The 21,034-nt window shown below is 42.1% G+C and overlaps 1 protein-coding gene across 4 annotated transcripts in view; it reads right to left on the minus strand.

Annotated features, from left to right (window-relative positions):
- Window positions 1-21,034, minus strand: part of IPCEF1 (interaction protein for cytohesin exchange factors 1) — a 200,158-nt gene that overhangs the window by 156,416 nt on the left and 22,708 nt on the right. For 3 of the 4 annotated variants that reach the window (XM_043888014.1, XM_043888012.1, XM_043888011.1), the window contains exon 1: window positions 659-783. The exons of the other annotated variant lie outside the window; for it this stretch is intronic. The gene's annotated coding sequence lies outside the window, so the exon portion shown is untranslated. Of the gene's footprint in view, window positions 1-658; window positions 784-21,034 lie in introns of those variants that run through there. 4 annotated transcript variants of the gene reach the window in all.

The following is a 21,034-nucleotide window of genomic DNA, read 5'->3' on the forward strand; positions in this document are numbered from 1 at the left end:
AGAACACAGAGGCCCCTACATACTAATAAATTCCACTACTACAGTCAGCAATGCCTTGGGGGCTTATAATCCTGTCTCTTACAATTAAGCTTCTTTCACACACTCACAAGCAAAGAAAACCAAACGTTCCAGACGTCCTGGGTAAAAACCTCTGAACCAACATTACTTAAGTTCCCATTTTCATACAGAGATATCTTATCAAGTCTGTGACTTTTTAGTCTAAAACTAAAATCCCCTCCAGTGGTCTGCATACAAAGGAGGATTCTCTACAAAGAACACACTTTCTCAAAAGAGGGTGTCCACAGAGTGTTTTCCCAGATGAATTCCTCAGGAACCACACACATGCTAAACTGTGTTTTTCTAAATCAAACCCGTGGTCTGCAGTCCCAGCAGTTATCAATACAACATCCACTACAGAAATAGAGGAAAGGGGAGTTCACAGTTCTCTCCTTCAAAACTCTTAACAGAGTTAGAGTGTCTATAGCACTGGACTTCCCAACCGCAAGTTTATGAAGAGCTGAGCAAACGTGACATCCCAAGAGTCACATCTTACCCACAGCTCACTATTTTAAAGAGAGTGCCAGAGTATCCATTGCTTCACCATCTTGAGATGCCAAGCAATGACTTTATACATCAGCCAAGGAGTGGTTTTACTTACATGCAATAAAAAGAGAGTAAATCCAAGCACCAGATCTTTATCCCTGATTTCAGAAAATTCATAATACTCTGAGGTCAAGGTTGAGGATTCCACTGTATTCGGTCACAGCTCGGACAGCTCCACAGGACGCCCATTAGAAGCTGGCCAGAGAATAAAGCTCTTTCGAAAGAAGAGGAAGTGTCATCTCTACTTCCCCAATCTCATTGTTCTTCCTTCTTATTGTTAATAAGCCTTCCTTGATTCCAAAACCCAGGACACAATTCATGTAAATTAATTACGTCCCCTTTGTCCGATTCCATTGATCACTAAACACTACTCAGTACGTTCATTTCCAGGACACATGTGGGAAACATTATATGGTTTTGCATTCTCATTTTGGAGGTAAAGATGTTTATTTGCAGGCGAGGGTGGGGTGGGGTGAGGTAAGGTCATTTGCAGAGCTGGTCCCGGTGTGTTTAGTTGAAATGCCACTTTTTTTTTTATCATCAACCTCTTTTAGGCTCAATGTTCTTTTGCATTTCCCCTCTTTCTCATCTCCTAGTGTTTGTATTACTCCTAAATAGATGACACAGATAAATGCGCAAAAACTATCTTATGTTAAAAATAAGTCAGCCTGCCTTTCTCCTATAGCATATATAATAGATTCTCTAACTTTAAAACTTTTCTTTCACATGCTTGAAAAGGAAAATGACAGGGGAAAATTAGAGAGACCTGAACTCACCACCAATAAATGCCTGCCTTCCGACTTCTCTTTTTCAATACCAGCATCTTGCCTCCTTAAACCTTCTTGAGGAAAGAACATAATCTCATTGTACTTATGGTCCACTTTCAACGAAAAGGAATCAAATCATTCGAAACAGGCTCATGACCATGCAGTTTCCCAAAATATGGTCACTAGATCCTTAGCACGTGTATTAGTTATCTATCGCTGTGTAATGGATGACCCCAGCACTTAGAGGCTGAAAACAACAGACATCTATTACTTCTTAGCTTCTGAGTGCCAGGAATCTGGACCCAGCTCAGCTGGAGTCTCCACAAGGTTATAGCCAAGGAATCAGGAGAGACTGTAACCATCTCAAGGAAAAGAAACGCCTCCAAACTCACCCACATGACTGTTGGTAGGATTCAGTTTCTCAAGGGCAGTAGGACTGACGGCCTCGATTCAGTGCCAGCTGTTCCCGTGGGTCTCCCTTCAGGCCGTTCAGGCCATGGCGGCTCCTCATCAGAGCACATAAGTGAGAGTGAAGGAGGATGAGGAGCCCAACTCGCCCTAAATCCCCACCCGTCATCTTTTAGACCTGATCACAGGCAATTATGAAGGCTCTCCCTGGAAGGCTTCATAGGGATCCTGCCCTCCCCGCACCAGACTTGGTGACAGCAGGATACCACAGCATCTGAGGGGAGTTGCAGTCAAAGGCCCAGGCGGCCTGTCAGCCCTGCTCTCTGGCCTGTTGACATTCCAGAGTAATTTACCTGAGACCTTGGGGCAGGTTCTCTTCTGAGGCCTCTGCTAGAGGCCTCTTTGTGAAGGGAGGCAGGCAATCCCCATTACTCAGTTAGGACCGGTCTATTCCTGGCCCTCCTCCCACATACCTACACGCACCTCCGGGGCCATGAAACTGCTCTGTCTTTTCTTTGGGGATGGCAAACGGACGGGGAAACAATGGAGACAGTGACAGACTTCATTTTCTTAGGCTCCAAGATCACTGTGGACAGTGACTGCAGCCCTGAAATTAAAAGACACTTGCTCCTTGGAAGAAAAGTTATGACAAACCAAGACAGCATATTAAAAAGCAGAGACAGTACTTTGCCAACAAAAGTCCACCTAGTCAAAGCCATGGTCTTTCCAGTAGTCGTGTGCGGATGTGAGAGCTGGAACACAAAGAGGGCTAAGCACCAAAGAATTGATGCTTTTGAATTGTGGTGTTGGAGAAGACTCTTGAGAGTCCCTTGGATTGCAAGGAGATCCAACCAGTCCATCCTAAAGGAAATCAGTCCTGAATATTCATTGGAAGGACTGATGCTAAAGCTGAAGTTCCAACACTTTGGCCACCTGATGACTCATTGAACTGAGTCAATAATGAGTTGACTCATTGGAAAAGACCCTGATGCTGGGAAAGATTGAGGGCAGGAGGAGAAGGGGATGACAGAGGATGAGATGGTCGGATGGCATTACCGACTCAGTAGACATGAGTTTGAGCAAACTCCTGGAAATGGTGGACAGGGAAGCCTGGTGTGCTGCAGTCCACGGGGTTGCAAAGAGTCAGACACAACTGAGCAACTGAACAATAGCAACAATGAGACGATTCCCACACCAGTCCTGACCCTCCACCATGCCCCTTCTCTGACCTTCCTCCAGTTGGAGACTCGCCTGTGCCTTCACAGTGAGTGACCTTTCCTTTTTGGCTTGTTACTCCAACCCCTGACAACTCAGTTCTCCCTTGCCCAGCTCAGCTGACCTCCTGACAGAAAGACAGTATGAGCAAGACAGAAGTCATAATCTCTTGTAACCTTTTCTCAGAAGTGATATCCTAATACTTCTGTCACATTCTGCTTGTTAGAAGCTAGTTTCTTGATCCAGTCCACACTCTGGGGGAGAGAACGCTATAAAGCATTCATTCCAGGAGGTGGGGCGCACACAGGTTTATTTAGATAAAGTATACAAAATTGTATCCAAACTGACGTTGTTCTTGTCCATCCAAATATTAACAAAAGGAAAGACTCACCTAAAGATATAATCCTTGGTATAGACATAGCAACAGCGGGAAATCTGAGACTTTCATCCAGGCAGTAAATCAGCCTGCAGCCCACTCCAGTCATTACCAAGATTACACTGCTCAGCCCTGGACACCTAATGATCTCCATCATTCCATTGCCAAAAAACAAAGTACCACATGAGAAAATCCTAAATGACACTATAAAATTAGCCTAAAATCTGGAAGGTGGCTGAAGCAATTTCAGTCAGAAAAAAAAAAGTATAACTTTTTACCTAACCACAGGCATGAGAAAACCTCAACATAAGCCCAGAGTTGCCTTTCTGTAAGTTTATATAGGTTTATATAGTCACCTTAATCATTTGTCCCATTAGGATCAAAACTCCCTGACACCTGGCCCTTCTCCTCTTAAGGGTCAATGAATCTGCTCCTTCCAAGGACAACAAGGCACGTTTTATTGCATGGAGCCCCCAGACACAAAAGCAGGTCACTCCTTCCATCTTTCTTTGCAAACATGAACTACTTAGACCAGGACAGAGGGCCTGTTTCCTGGTGCACAACCACTGGGGATGAGGAAAGAAGGGTCATTCTTGGCGGAGAAGTAAATAATTCTAAGACCTAAACTGACTTTGGATCTTCCTAATGTGAAGAGGTGCTGATAACAGCTGACAGAGACCAGTGTCACTGGATTTGCAGTTTGTCAGTAGATTAAGGGCAACATTCTCAAAAGCAAAGTGGAAATCCTCTGTAAGGCATGGTTTGTGTCTCTGTTTTTTCAGAAGTTATTTAATTTATAGATTAAACATAGTCTGCATTCCAACACCCCCCATACCTCACCATCCAATGTCAATAAAAACTTCATTAAAAATAAGTAAGTGTTGAGGGAACAAAGAAAGAGAATACATAACCAAGTTACTACCTCATTCAAAGCTTTGCCTTTGAGGAATAAAGAGTAGTTTGAAAACTAGTTCAGTTTCTGGTCTCAGACATCCTTTCACTTCTTTATATTAATTTCATGAGATGATAAAAATTAAATCAAATCTGTGGAGGAGTGACAGGATTATAAGAAGATGCTGTACATTTTGACCAGGGATACAATGAAAGTTCTCCCAGTAGCTTCTTGCTTTAGAAACATCTGTTTCGAGGCAGTTCTGCTCATCTTTTCCCTGTGCTGAGTTGTCCTCTAGTGCTCTGCATTAGGCAACAGCAGTGAAAAGTAATAGATGATACGAAAAGTATTTAGTGACATCAGTAGCAGGGCCTTGTTTCTCATCAGGCTTTAAATGCCATCTTCAAAGACATCCTCAAAGGGCATGTAATTTACAACTGTGGGGCCAGGATCGAAGCCACTTAAATCCTCCAAGCATAATCACCTGATTTATAGAAGTGGAATCCTCCTCTAGTCCTTCCAATTCAAGATGGGCTTATCACAGATTTCCTTTTTTTTTTTTTTTTTTCTTTTTGCCCTTTCCCCTCCTTCCCAAGACTCCTAAAATGGTAGGAAAAGTAGAAAAAACATATGAGCCCACAGTGCTACTTCTGGAGAAGCAAAAATGAAGGAAGAGCATTAGAGCTGGAGAGATCTCAACAAATTTCCAGAAGATAGGATGACGGAGGAGGGGAAAGAGATGAAGGAGGGCAGGGGAGTCACAGAATTCCATCAGTAAGCAGGACACCATGGTGGAGAAACGGGCCATCTGTGATGCAGAATGCCTGAGAGAATCACAACTCAAAAAGACAAGAGAAGGTGGAACATCTAAGTAAGCAAGGAGAATGAAAATTGGAAGATTCATTGAAAGTTTCTAAGGCCCTAGCCTTCTCCCATACCCCTCTGCCAAACACCTCTATCGGCCCAGCCTTTACACAGCAAGCACACACAATCCTGCAGGCAGCATTTCACCCTACCCTGAGCAATATCATGAGGGATTCTTCTTTAAAAAATTTAAAATTATACAGAGAATACAGACAATTATGTGCATGTGGGCGCTTCAAAGGGAAAACACCACATTCTGGAATGACAGTGTCACTCAGGACGTGCTGGAGCATAGCATATCTCCTTTTTGGGTAAAACAAGAAATGTAAAAAAGAAGGGAAAATTACCTTCTAATCGGTATCCTTACAGATGGTATATGAAGATGGTGTATCCATAAAAAAAATAACAGGCTATTAAGAAAGATAAATAATCTGAGAACAAGAAAGAACCCTTAAATAGTATAAATATGACTGCAAAATAAAGATTTTAATGGAAGGCTTGGATGATAAATTCAAGTAAATCTTTCAGGAAATGCTACTCAATGACTTTATCAAAGAAATAGCATGAAAGATTTCCCTTAAGTGAGGTTCAAGAGTATTTGGATTAAAAAGCCTCATTGAGGGCCCAGGAGAAAGAGTTTCAACTTACAGTCAAATTCCCAAACACCAAAGAAAAAAGAGAAAAATCCTAAAATCTCCCAAAGAGAAAAAACAAGTCATGTCCACAGAAACTAGAAACAGAAGGGTTCCAGACTTCTCTGGAAGTAGAACTAAGGGTTAGAAGGCAAGTGAGTAAAACCTCTGAAGTTCTGCTTAATTTTACACTATTTTCATTCATTCATACAATCAGCAAACATCTTGGTGCACCATTCCAAGGGTTACAGCAGGGATTGAATGATAGGAGAACCCTGCCCTCAGGAGCCTTCCAATCAGGATGGTGTGCTCTCTACACAAAATAAGCCACATCCAGGCTGTATGGAAGGGGAGTCTGGGGGAGAATGGAGACATGTGTATGTATGGCTGAGTCCATTTGCTGTCCACCTAAAGTGATCACAACACTGTTAACTGGCTAATCGCCAACACAAAATAAAAAGTTAAAGTTAAAAAAATAAGCCACATCCAATGTGTTAGGTAGTAATAAGTGCTAAGAAGGGGGGAAAAAAAAGGAAGAAAAAGCAGGGTAAGGAAAAATAAAAAAGCAGAGACATTACTTTACTGACAAAGGTCCGTCTAGTCAAAGCTATAGTTCTTCCAGTAGTCATGTATGGATGTATGAGTTTGACCATGAAGAAAGCTGAGGACTGAAGAATTGATGCTTTTGAACTGTGGCATTGAAGAAGACTCCTGAGAGTCCCTTGGACTGCAAGGAGATCCAACCAGTCCATCCTAAAGGAAATCAGTCCTGAATATTCATTGGAAGGACTGATGCTGAAGCTGAAGTTCCAATACTTTGGCCACCTGATGTGAAGATCCAACTCATTGGAGAAGACCCTGATGATGGGAAAGATTGAAGGGAGGAGGAGAAGGGGACGACAGAGGATGAGATGGCTGGATGGCATCACTGACTTGAGGAATATGAGTTTGAGCAAGCTGCGGGAGTTGGTGATGGACAGGGAGGCCTGGCGTGCTGCAGTCCATGGGGTCGCAGAGTCGGACTTGACTGAGTGACTGAACTGAACTGAAGAAATACATGGAATACAGGGAGAAAATCAGGCTAAAAATTAGATGAGGTGTCCAGGGAAGGACTCACAAGGCAGATGACCTCTGGCTAAAGATCTGAAAGAAGTGGAGAGAACCAGGAGACATCTGAGCCAAGAGAATGACTGGAAGAGGGAAGGGCAGATGCAGAAGTCCAGAGACCCTGAAACCTGAGTGATGATGGGCGAGAGGAACAGCAGCAAGGTGAGTTTGACCAGAGTCGAGCAAAAGCATTCAGGAAAGTGAAGGAAGGCCATACAGAGTTATGGCTTGGTTGCCTGGAGTCACAGTGAGAACCTGGGTTCTGACTCTGACCACCTAAACTAGCAATCAGCAAGCTTTGTCTGTAAAGGGTTAAATAGTAAATATTTAAGTAATAAATGGTCACAGATCACTATTCACCTCTGCTGCAGCCCGAAGGCAGCTATAGACCATATATCAATGAATGAACAAGACTGTGTTACAATAAAACTTTATTTATGGCCACCAGAATTTGAATTGCGTATCATTTTTATGTGTTACAAAATAGTCTTCTTCTTTTGATTTTTTTTTTTCATTCATGTAAGGACATCAAACACTATCTTAACTTCTGAGCTGTACAAAAGCAGGACAGCAGCTATGTGTGGCCCATGGGCAGAAGCTTGTTGATCCTGAACTAAGCTATCAATTAAACATGAAGGCAGAACGTGCCTATTTTCAGACCCAGAAAAGGTGACTCAGAAAGATGACCTCCCACAACCCTTTCCTAGGAAATTCTTTGGTGATGTAGCCTGGCAAATGGGGGGAGTAAACCAGACAACGAAGAGGCAGAATCCAGAGAAGAGAAGACCAAACTTAGGAATGGAGTGAAAAGAAGCGATGTATATTAATACATATATATGGAATCTAGAAACATGGTACTGATGAATCTATGTGCGGAGCAGCAATGGAGATGCAGACATAGAGAACAGACTCATGGACAAGGGTGGGGGAGGAAAAAGAGGGTGAGATGAATGAAGAGGGTATTGTGGAAGCTTATATACCACCATATGTAAAACCGATGGCCAGTGGAAATTTGCTATATGACTCAGGGAACTCAAACTGGGCCTCTGCAACAATCTACAGGGGTGGGAAAGCATAGGAGGTGGGAGGGAGGCTCTCCTCCCAAGAGGGAGGAGACACATATACACCTATGGCTAATTCATGTTGATGTGTGGCAGAAAGCAAACCAATATTGTAAAACAATTAGCCTTCAATTAAAAATAAATAATTTCTTTTAATGCTAAAACGCACACACCAAAAAAAGGAGCCGGGAGGGTGGGGGGGGAGTCACCCAAGTAACCAACAATAAAACACTAAAAAATGGAGATTGTATTATCATGGAATGAGGAAGGCGCTGAGGATGGTGTTCTCAAGTGAGCCAAACCCTCACCTCGTGTCCTCTGAGGTCAAAAGGTAACATCTGAAATTGACATCAACAACAACAGAAAGACCATGAACACCGTGTAAAGAAATCACAAAGAGGATTAAAAACAGAAGAGCTAAGCAGGAAGCCTGTCAGCAGGTTGGAGTGGAGAGGGCTGAAACAGGGCAAGTGCTTGTCCCTTCACTCCCCTTGACTGATCACCCGCCAGACCTAGCTACCGCCCTTCAAGGTTCAGCCCAAGAGTCATTTCCTCAGGGAAGCATTCCCCATCCTTCAGACAGCTATTCCCTCCTCGTTGCTCTCACAGAATTCTGTACAAAATCTCAAATTAGGTTTTATTATAATTATGTTTATAAGCACATGTGACATGTGTCTTCTCAAGTCCTGGTCCTTAGAAAGGCCCCCGTTCTGGTTTAATGCTCACCCTTTCAAAATTCTCAATAATCCATGGACACGGGTTCCCCTGCTCTCACTTTGAACTGGGACCTGCAAACTATGCAGCTGCCCTGTTTGGAAGTTTGCCTCCTAACTGGACTGTCAGCTCTTTGAAAGCAGGGATGGATTGTTTTTTAAACTTGTATCCCCATACACTAGCATAAGGCCCTCAGTAAATCACTGTTCTCATAACTGATATTTATGCATATTTTACTTGTGAGGGCTATAATTTTATACTCTAAGATCCAAGAACATAATCTATCTTTCAGGAAAGCTGTGATTTGTAGTATGCCAGGGATCACCCTAACACCATCCATAAAGCATCTCTGACTCTTTCTCGGGTGGCTGAAATGCCATAATTACAGTTTTATTCCTTTCTTTTTAAGACATTTCCTTCTCTTCACTGTCAGTCCCTCTGGGAGGGCAGCCTTTAAGCTCCACTAGCCAACCTGAACCAATAGGAATTTGTTAGATCCTTTCAGTTCAGATAGAAACAACCCTATTCCAAAAGCAGGCAAATCATTTCAAGATCTTATTTTGAACACAACCCTCAGCTGTGTTACTGATTTAGGACCGTGTTGGTAAAACATATATACAAATAACTCAACTTCCTGAACCTCAGCCACTGCATATCAGTGAAGTGAAAATGTTAGTGTGATACATGAAAATATATCAATATTCAAGATTTTTTTAAAAAATCCATCCAAAACATAAGACATCATCTCTAATTTCTGCCTGACCTGAAATATTTTTTCAACCTTTTCCACTAATCAACATAATAACCCTTACTTTATTTATTATTTACTACTATTATATAGTATTCAAGGTTGAAGGCAGAAGGAGAAGGGGGCAGCAGAGGATGACATGGATAGATAGCATCTCTGACTCAATGGAGATGAATCTGAGAAAACACTAGCAGATAGTGAAGGACACGGGAGCCTGGCGTGTTGCAGTCCATGGGGTCGCAAAGAGTCGAACACAACTTGGAGACGGAACAACAGCAGCAAACAGGATCTGACTCTTTGTGACCGCAGCCCACGAGGCTCCCGTGTCCACGGAATTCTCCAGGCACGAATATTGGAGTGTGTTGCCATTTCCTTCTCCAGGTGATCTTCCCAACCCAGGGATCGAACCCAAGTCTGCTGCGTCTCCTGCATTGCTGGGCAGATTCTTTACCACTGGGCCACTGGGAAGCCCAGTTTATGAACAGATATTCATAGAGATGAATAGTAGATTTTTACCTCAGTCTAGAAACAATGTATTTTTGGCATGTCTTTAACATATATTAAAGTATCATTACTTCCGAATGTATCCTATAAATCTCTTTTGTTTAGAAGTTTATAAAGAACAAGTTACCATTTTAGAAAATCACCATAGCCCTGGAAGGCCTGCTTATGGAATCAGTCTTGTGTACACTTGTATTAGTAGCCATCAGGTTACACTGATTTGACGTAAGTATGAGGATACAGTGAGTTAGGTGTTCTTCAAAAGCCAAATATCCTTTCAAATATCAACAACACTCAGTTGAATATCTTACTCAAATAAAAACTTACTCCTTATAAATCGGAGTAAGAGTCTGACTATTTCATTTGTTTTCCTAATGTGATCATGTCTGAGCATTCTTATATTAAAATATAAATTATTTTATTATAAACTACTTTTATTTCCTCCTTATATCTCACTGAGGACATTATGAGTTAACAGAGAGCTTATTGTGTGCCATATGTATTTTAAGAGCTACACATATGAGTCACTTGTGATCCTCACAATAACCCCTTGAGATGGGTATTCTTACCCCCAACTCAGAGAGGAGAAACTAAGGCCAAGAGAGGTAAGGTAACTTGCCCAAGCTCCCATGACAGAGGCTGGATTTGAACCTGGGCAAGCTGGCTCTAGGCCTCCCGCCCTTAATCAAATTATTGTACTGGATTGCACTGTTTGTTTGTTTAAGTTTAAAGGTAAAAAAGGATTTCCTGGTGGCTCAGATGGTAAAGAATCTGCCTACAATGCAGGTGACCTGGGTTTGAGCCCTGGGTCGGGAAGATCCCCTGGAGAAGGGAATGGCAACCCACTCCAGCATTCTTGCCTAGAGAATCCCATGGACAGAGGAGCCTGGTGGGCTACAGTCCATGGAGTCACAAAGAGCCGAACACAAATGAACGACTAACACACACACAGGATGCTTTTTTTAAGCTTATAAGTAAGCTGTATCATTTATGGATCTTATTCCAAGCTAGTAAAGAGGACATTTCCACATATTTTATCAAGAAAAGGAAAGCATTGAGTTGGATAAGGAGGAGAATCAGTGGCACAGTTGATAATTAAAGCTGATGAGAAAGAAAAGTAACAAGAAATAAAAGTGAAAGGATGGCTGGGACTGGGCACAGCTCACCTGCCAAGCCAAGGGGTGTGGGATGAGTTGTATAGAAGGATCCCAGCCTCCTTGAATAAAAAGCATCCTGAATATAATGTAATTTCTTAATATTCTATTTTTTTCTCTACAGAAATCTTCTCTTTGTTAAAATAAGGAAGATTTTGAAAGGCATGGATTTTTTTAACTATAAACCCCAATGTACAATGCCTGGTATCTGATGATCAAGTAATGTTGGTTGAATTATTTATACTTTCCAGTATTAACGACTGAATGTAAAAGCTTGGTGCTTGGCCTTGCTCTCTTTCTCTCCCTTCCAATCCTCAGTCACTTACTTAATAGGAAAATCCATAGCTCCAACATGATTCTTTTGGAGTCTTCATCTTAACCAGCAAAGATCCCCATATCAGTCTCACCTAATGGGTTGTTTATCAGCTTTCAGAAACCCCTATGCTTATGAATTAAAAATTTAAAATAACCATTCCCTGTTTCAGTGAATGAGTTGGTAAATGGGTCAATTTTAGCCTTTTAGCAAGCTGCTGACAAATCCCAGGGAGTCTGCAATGCTGTTGGTTGAGAACCTTGTATTACCACCTTTGAATCAAGCAGTAATCAATAAGAAGAAGACCATGCCCAGGTGAGACACAACATTTCAGCCACACTTAACTCACTCAGTCTTGAGGACAGGACAAAGCCAATATTCTGTAGGTGAGGCCAGGGCCCACCCAAGGCACACAGTAGCTGGTTAGTGAAACAGGCCTTTGACAAGTGAGGGTCGCATCTCTCAGCCACAAATGCTTCTCCCAAAGGACTCCTTCTAACACTCCTGATCACTCTTTACCCATCTCCTACATTTCCAGCCATGGTTGTTGCTCAGAGGCTCAGCTCCACTGGATCTTCCATGCCATGTCTGAGTGCCATCTACCAGCAGACAGTCTGGAGCCTGAAAGGATGGGTAGTGGCGGAGGCAGGGTAAGAGACTCTCACAAAATAGATAATCAAAGAATTGGACATACAAGCAATGGGGTAGGTGCTGGAAATATTTTTAAATATATATCTGCAGCAAGATTTCTAGTACACATTGTTTGTTGAATTTTCAAGATGTTACTAGCAACTAGAGACAGTATAGAATGAAGACAGAAAGTGTTGAAGTACAAAGTTTCGTCTAGACATAGGACTTACTGATAGTTTCTTCAAAACCTACAAGTCCCAAAATTCATGATACAGTAAATTGAAGTACTTCTATGATAATAATTCACTATACACTATAAATTCCTAGAAGCCAAGGCCAGTCTCTTCTTCACTGATATATCTCACAATGCTCAGCACGTAGCAGACACTCCATAAATATTTGTTGAAAAAATGAAGGAAAGATGGACGAAGTAAAGAAACAATGTAAGTGGATGCATCAGTTTCCCATTGCTCTTTTTTAAATTTTTTCATATGTTCTATTTTTAGTCTTCATTGAATTTATTACACTATTGCTTCTCTTTTATATTTTTGCTTTTTGACCCTGAGGCATGTTGCAACCCCATGGACTGCAGCCCACCAGGCTCTTCTGCCCATGGAATTTTCCAGGCAAGAATACTGGAGTGAATTGCCATTTCCTACTCCAGATGATCTTCCAGACACAGGGATTGAACCCGTGTCTCTTGCATCTCCTGCATTGGCAGGAGGATTCTTGACCACTAACGCCACCTGGGAAGCCCCTTTAAGCCTTTATTGAATTTATTACAATACTGCTTCTGTTTTATGTTCTGATTTTTTGGACCTGAGGCATGTGGGATCTTACTTCCCTGACCAGGGATCAACCCCACATCCCCTGCATTAGAAAGCAAAGTCTTAGCCACTGGACCACCAGGGAAGTCTCTCCCATTGCTCTTGTAACAAATCGCCAGAAACTCGGGGGCTTAAAGCATCACAGCCCTATTACTGTCCTATAGCTGTGAAGGCCAGAGGTTCCGGACGGTCTGTCAGGGCTGCACTCCTTCTGAAGGCTCTAAGGAAAGCCACTTCTTTGCTTTTTCCACCTCCAAAGACTGCCTTCACTTTTGGCCCACTGTCCCCATATCACTCCAACCTCCACTTCTGTTGTCAAATCACCTCTTGCTCTGACCTTCTGACCTCCCTCTTGTAAGGACCCTATGACTGCACCAGGCCCACTAGAATAATCCAAAATAATCTCGCCATCTCAAGATCCTTAACTTAATCACGTCTGCAATGTCCCTTTGCCAGGTGAAATAACATATACATAGACTGCTTCCCAGGTATGCTAGTGGTAAAGAACCCGCCTGCTAATGAAGAAGACATAAAAGGATATGTGCATTGATCCCTGGGTCGGGGAGATCTCCTCCCTGGAGGCAGCCATGGCAACCCACTCCAGTATTCTTGCCTGGACAATCCCACGAACCTCTAGAGAAGCCTGGCGGGCTACAGTTCATAGTGTCTCAAAGAGTTGGACATGACTGAAGCAACTTAGCACACACAAGGATTAGAACATGGACATCACTGGGCAACTCAGACAGTAAAGAATCCGCGGTTTCAATTCCTGAGTTAGGAAGGAAATGGCAACTGACTCCAGTATTTTCCAGCCTGGGAAATTCCATGGACAGTGGAGCCTGGCGGGCTACAGTCCATGGGGTCACAAAGAGTCGGATACCACTTAGCGACTAAACAAGCCAAAGCAAGACAGACATTAGATTGTGTTTTCCAGATCCCTATCTATCCTTAGGAGTAAATCACCAAACTTTATCACTTTAATCTCCTTCCAACTCTGCCAACCACCTCATTCCACGTGTAGGTCTCGTCCTCAGCAGACCTGTGATACCTTTCCGACCAAACCCCTCACCTCTAATGGGTCTCGCCAAGTCATTCTCCCTGATTGGAGTAACCCCTTAAAGACAAACATCTGTCCCTCCCCAGGAGTTGCATATAACACCAAAGAAATATTTGCTGAAATAGTTGTTGAACATAACTGGCGATAATAGATACTGATTTGAAAAAAAAAAAAAATTCTTTGAAAACCAGACCCTATCATCAAGAATCTGCCGCTTCTTTATTATTTCGATTATTTTCATTGGATTTCACATGTTTCGTTCTATAAGGAAACCCATTAGTGGTCCATTAGTTCATACGTTATTCACAAGAGTGGATACTGCATATTTATAACATTAGATTTTCACAATCCAGAATGAATCACAGGAGTCTGTGATCGACTCCTCAGGCAGGTCTGATCACTGCCACCATGTGGCAAATGCTGTCATTGAATCAGCAAGCCAGACACCGCAGCCTCTCATTCTTCCCATTAAGCCTTTGAAGCATAAGGAAGGTCGTGAAATATGTCTCAGACCTTCCTTGGTTCAGTGATGAGCTGAGACTCAGAACAGCAATTTATGGGATTTTTATATCACAGCAGGAAAAAAGAAGTAAAAATTCTTGTGAGTGTCACAATAGAAATCAGTTCTTGCCTTCTGTTTTCCACATTCAGCCTTGCAAAACACAGTAATACCTTGTTTTCTTGATATTAAAGGGAATATGACAATCTAGAAGGTTATTTTCAAGGTAACTCAAGTTTGTGTCTTCAAGAATTATTTTGACAATTTAACCGTCTATAATGTTCTAACTTCGCTGACACAGAAGTTAGAATAACATGATGTGTCTGTCTCCCTTGGTGCAGCCATGAAAAGCCAGTCACTGCCTGGAGGGCTGGCTCCTGCTACTGCTATTGTTCAGTTGCCCAGTCGTGTCCGACTCTTCGTGATCTCATGGACTTCAGCATGTCAGGCTGCTCTCCCAGAGTTTGCTTCACCGTCCATGAGAGTTTGCTCAAATTCCTGTCCAGCGAGTCAGTGATGCCATCCAACCGTCTCATCCTCTGCCTCAACCTTTCTCCTGCCCTCAATCTTTCCCAGCATCGGGATCTTTTCCAGTGAGTCAGCTCTTTGAATCAGGTGGCCAAAATATTGCAGGTTCAGCTTCAGCAACAGTCCTTCTGATGAATATTCAGAGTTGATCTCCTTTAGGATTGACTGGTTGGATCTCCTTGCAGTCCAAAGGACTCTCAAGAGTCTTCTCCAGCACCACAGTTCAAAAGTGTCAGCGCTTTGGGATTCAGCCTTCTTTGTGATCCAACTCTCACACCCATACATGACTACTGGAAAAACCATAGCTTTGACTATATGGACCTTTGTTGGACGAGTGATGTCTCTGCTTTTTAATGTTGTAGCTTTCCTTCCAAGAGGCAAGCATCTTTTAATTTCATGCCTGTAACATTGTAAATTCACCAGCATCCAGGATCAGGCCCATCCTTATGACAAAGAAACTCCACTTTGCACTTGCCTTGGGGTTTTCCTGGATGCAAGGATGCTGACTCACCTTAACCAAGTCACACAGAAAAACCTGAAAGCAGATTTATGTATTTGTTTGGTAAAAGAAGTGCAACGCATTATACATTGGCTTTAACCTAATTATTCTTTTCTGTACCTGTAACAGGGGTTGGGGTTCAGGGCAGGAGGAAAGAAGAGGGGGACACATAGACGCCCCCTAACAGAGAGAAGCAGGGAACAGGTTCCAAAGGCATTTTTCCTCCTATTCTAGTTCCTGTAGCTTAGCAATCTGTTCCCCTTTTCCTGACATAAATTACAAGAATCTCTGATCCTTGAAAACAAAAGGATGAGCTAAAAATAGTATCAATATTAAACCTGAAAGTCATTAGCAGTGATGTCTTGGTTTGCTTTTTTATGTTTAAGTTTGGAGCACTGATCATTTTCTATCATTGTTTTGCTATTTATCTCTACATCTACCACAAAATAATAACTAGATTGTAAGATGTACAATTTATGCTATGTAAAATAGATTTGTATTATCTAAGTTTATGATTAATTACCATATATGTCCCATGAATGCTTTTTAAAAGGTCAGTTCTTTGTACTGTAAATAATTTACATCTATTAATTCAACTTTCAGATTATGTCATGCTTTTTAAGCCTTTATTTACTTTGTCTGCTTGATCTGTCAAAGACAGGGACATTTGTTAACTTTGATGACATTGGGTATTGTCAATTTCTTCTTATATATCCAGTAGATGTTGTTTAATATGTTTCAGGTTCATGTACTTGGGCTGACATAGGTTTTTGAGTATTACATCTTCCTTGTAGACTGTATCTTTCATCTAAAATGACATTCTGTCTTACCCAATGCTTTTGCATTGAAATTTATCTTATCTGAAATTAATATTGTCTTTTCCCATTTTCTTGGGTCTTTCTGTTTTCTAATCTTTGCCCACCTTTTTTTCTTTTTTCCTTGCACCTCTAAGTAATTTCATTTTTGGTGTTTTTTGTTGCTCATAGGATATTGTCTGATACTTTATAGAAACATATTTGAAGACTTTATATCTACTTGTGTTTCTCAAAACTGCTGTATCTACTCTTCTGTCAGCTTGTTTTATGCTTTCTGCTCCTTTGTGTTTCATTAATGGTCCAGGGCCCAGGGCTAGAGCAAGTGACTAGGCCTAAGCCAATCAGACACTTCCTTGTGATCTGAGCAGGTCCAATCAGCCAGCTTCCAGCATTTGTACAGGACTTCTTGGAAAGAGACTCTCTTTCATGCTGAACTTAAGTTTGTCAAGATGTGAGATTACAGTCAGTAATCCACCTTGCTGGAATGAGAACAGAGCCAACACCATAGGAAACTAGTTGAAAGGCAGAAAGAAGTGAGTGCCAGAGGTTTTGCTCAAACACCCAAACTCAGCTATACTTGAGGAAACCTCTACCTCTAGGTTCTTCCTTCAACAGAATTTTCCTGCAAAGACAGAAATGTTTCATGATTTATAGTGTCCAGGATGCAGCCACTAACCTCACCATGACTATTCCACACCAGGAACTGAGATCCTACAGGCCGCAAGATCAAAAGAAACAAAGAAGCATCCTCTTGACTACATTCACAGAATTAGTGGCAACTAGGGGCCAGGTGTCCTAGAATCTATTACTGTGGTCTGAACATATGAGCTGAAAGAGAAAGCGAAAGTGTTAGTCATTCAGTGGTGTCCGACTCTTTTCGACCCCATGGACTACATGCAGCCCACCAGGCTCCTCTGTCCATGGATTCTCCAGGAAAGAAAACTGGAGTGGTAGCCACTCCCTTCTCCAGGGGATCTTCTCCAGGGATCGAACTCTGGTCTCCCGCACTGCACTGCAGATTCTTTACCCATCTGAGTCACCAAGAACTTTGAGAGCTGAGATATGCAGTCATTAATTAACAAGGTGGCACTGAGGAACTAAAAATTAAGATTCTGTATTTGATCTGTGGACTTCTGACCTTTCTCTTCTGTTTTTTCCTCGGTTGTGGCCACTGGCATCAAGCTAAACAACAGTCTTTAGCGGGAAATTATCTCTAATTATGACAAATATAAACAAATTGGTCTTATTATGTTTTCACCTTTATAAAGCTGATGTGCCAACTGTTTTTTAAGATATGGTTAGGAATCCTGTTTAGAAAACTTTAAATGATTCTCATTCCTACTTGAGATCAAATACTTCTTCCGACAGTTAAAATTACAGGATGGAAAATAAGATTCTTGAAAAGAAGAGTTCTGGAATAGCCCCTCTAAGCTACTTAGAAGTATCTGATGCAAAGAACTGCTAATACGTACATACAGATGGGCCTAGTATCAGAATCACAACATGGTTCATTTTCCTTTTTATACAGGCACTGTCCATTATTTTTTGCCTTTGCCTTTCTCTTGTTTGGATCTATTTAGAGATTTTTTTTTAATATTTATAATAATATTGTGGTATATTTAGATTATAATTCTTGGTAAAATGCCATCCCTCAATTATGTTTAAAACACAGCTATTAACTCAGGGAATTTCAGGAAATTTCTGAAGTCCAATATATTCACTTACAACTTCTCAATCATTATGCTGTTACTGCCTTTCCCTCTCTCTGTCTCTCTGCTCAGTCGTGTCCAACTCTCTGTGACCCATTGGATTGCAGTCCACCAGGCCCCTCTGTCCATGGGATTCTCCAGGCAAGAATACTGGAGTGGGTTGCCATGCCCTCCTCCAGGGGATCTTCCAGACCCAGGGACTGAACCAGTGTCTTCTGCATCTCCTGCACTGCAGGCAGACTCTTTACCACAGTATGTTCTAAACAGGTTGTTCACAGCCAGGAAATCTAGGTGGCCACAAACACTGAAACCAGCTAAAATATAGCTGAGTCTTTTTTTTTTTTTTTTTAACGTGGCATTTCTGATTTAAATTTCTGCAGACCCAAGTAAAGTGGAGATTTTCACATGTTGATTATAAGTGGGGGGAAAAAATTGAACATCAGAGCCAAACCAGTAAGATTTAGGGCTCACGCTACAACAGCCAGAGAGCAGAAAAGCATGAGAAGCCCCAGAGACTGGATGCTGAAAAGACTATTCTGCCCTACAAGCTGGGCAAAAAAACACCCAGGGCTTAACAGCATTCAACTCTCAAGTCAGCGATTCCTACAATGAAAACTTTCATAGAAAAGTTCCACCATTTGTCATCAGCATCCTGATTGTGGCTCTAAGCTCTGCTGGAGACAGAGGTGGCAGCTCACTCCAGTATTCTTGCCTGGAGAATCCCGTGGACAGAGGAGCCCAGTGGGCTGTAGTCCATAGGTTGCAAACAGTTGGACATGGCTGAAGTGATTTAGCACGCACGCATGCTAAGCTCTGCATTTCAAGGAGAAACGAATTCCAGGGCATCTTCCTGCAGGCTCACTGTTCTCAGCCTTGCATGACCCCCCGGCCTGTGCTGCTCTGATATCCTTCCAGACAGCAAGCAGGGACAGAGAAGGAACCAAACGCGTGACTAAGCTCACAAAACACGCCCCAAGCACCACCACTGAGCCAAAGACATAACTCCAGTTCCCATCAAAGACTGCGCAAGCCCCCCCGGACCTGAGCGGCCAACACCAGACGGCCCTCCTGCAGGGTGGTCCAAGCATCTCTCTCTGGAATCTGCACGTTTTGCTCCTGGCGGGAATTTACAGAGAAACCCTTGCAGGCACTGGGAGAAGGAAAACAAAGCCAGAAAATCCTGGCTCTGTTTGAAAAACTGAGTCCAAACTAAGATTATAACTATAAGGCTGTGACTGGCAGCAAAGTGCATCTAAGAGAAAATTAACATGAAGTTGAATGTGGAACTCAGGGTCACATTTGTAAGGGACACCTCAGTTTTTAAAATTATTAGCATGGGGGAAAAAAAGTGCTACTGGGATCATTTTAGACCCAAAGAAAGAAGCTCGAGGAGAAATGGGTCTATGGCCATACCACCCTGAACGCGCCGGATCTCATCTGATCTCAGAAGCTAAGCAGGGTAGGTCCTGGTTAGTGTTTGGATGGAAGGAGAAACGGTGTCAGAGATTAACTTATCAGCAGTGATAGCATTTTGTAAGTAAACTTAAAATTTTATATTAAGATGATAACATGCGCTTGCATGTTAAGTCGCTTCTGTCGTGTCCACTCTTTGCGATCCTGTGGACTGTAGCCCGCCAGGCACCTCTGTCCATGGGGATTCTCCAGACAAGAATACTGGAGTGGGTTGCCATGCCCTCCTCCAGGGGATCTTCCCAACCCAGGGGATCGAACCTGTGTCTCCTGTGGCTCCCGCACTGTGGGTGGATTCTTTACTGCAGAGCCACTGGGGAAGCCCCAAGGTGATAATATAGGTGGTTTTATTGTATTAATATGATTTTCCTTATCAAAAATTAAGAAATGAAACACATCCAGATAGAGCAATCTTCTATATACACAAAACTATACAATGCAACAGTTCCAATATACCTAAACTTCTGTTACTATGTTTTAATCAGATGACATCAGATGTACAATAACATGGCGCAAATGGCAGGTACCGAAGTGTATTAACTGTGGGCAACTGCAAAAACTTCACAGCTAGGCTTTCAGTCCCCTAATCACTATGTAACTAGCAGGCGCACACCAAGACCAGTGACCTCACTTCTACCACTGTCTATCAGTGAGGGTCTAACTGTGCATCTGTTATTCAGGTCACACGGAGCCAGCAAAGTGTGTACCAAAACGGACAGTGAAACATGCACACGTTAAAGTGCGGCAAAGAAAGAAGAAGGAATATGGCTGGAAGTCAATTTCCAAGCAAATGCAGGGTTAGAGAAGAAAGAGTCGATCATACGAACATGGATGTGGCCTTGGTTCCTGAGACTCCAGACGTGCTGCCAGAAGATTAAGGAAGATGAAGTTAGTCTCGTGAGTGAGGATGCGGTTGAGACACAAAACAGGGAAACAACGTCACTTGAAAGAATTCTGAGAGCTATTCCTCATTAAAACACAAAGGATAAAATGTTGAGAGCCGATTCAAATTTTAAAAGGAGTATGAGAATTCTTTAAGACAGAAAAAAGATCCAAAGAAGGCAAGCTGTAAAAACTGTTTTTGACATAGCTTTTACAAAGAAATAAAATATTTTCATTCTCAATCTTTCTAACATTTGAAATTACTGGGTACTAAATATATACATATACTAAATATAAACATACTAAATATACATATACATAAATATATACATATACTAAATATATACATATACATCAATTTTACTATTTTTTTTTCATTTCCCTATAGTCCCAGGGAAGCCACAGGACTTCCCTGGTGGCTCAGACGGTAAAGAATCTGCCTACAATGCAGGAGACCCAGGTTCGATATCTGGGTTGGGAAGATCCCCTGGAGAAGGGAATGGCAACCCACATCAGTATTCTTGCCTGGAGAATCCCATGGACAGAGGAACCTGGCGGGCTACAGTCCATGGGGTCGCGAAGAGTCGGACATGACTGAGTAACCAAACAACAACAATATATTCATAACTGACAGAAAGGGAGCATTTGATGTTCTGACAAGGAAATTTGAGAGTTCACAGAAGAATTATAACTTTGCCCCCTGATTATTAAGATCACCTTGCAAGGTATTTGTCTGCAAGATCATACCTATGGCCCTGCACTA

This window comes from Cervus elaphus, chromosome 26 (genome assembly GCF_910594005.1).
Source record: "Cervus elaphus chromosome 26, mCerEla1.1, whole genome shotgun sequence".
Taxonomy (NCBI): domain Eukaryota; kingdom Metazoa; phylum Chordata; class Mammalia; order Artiodactyla; family Cervidae; genus Cervus; species Cervus elaphus.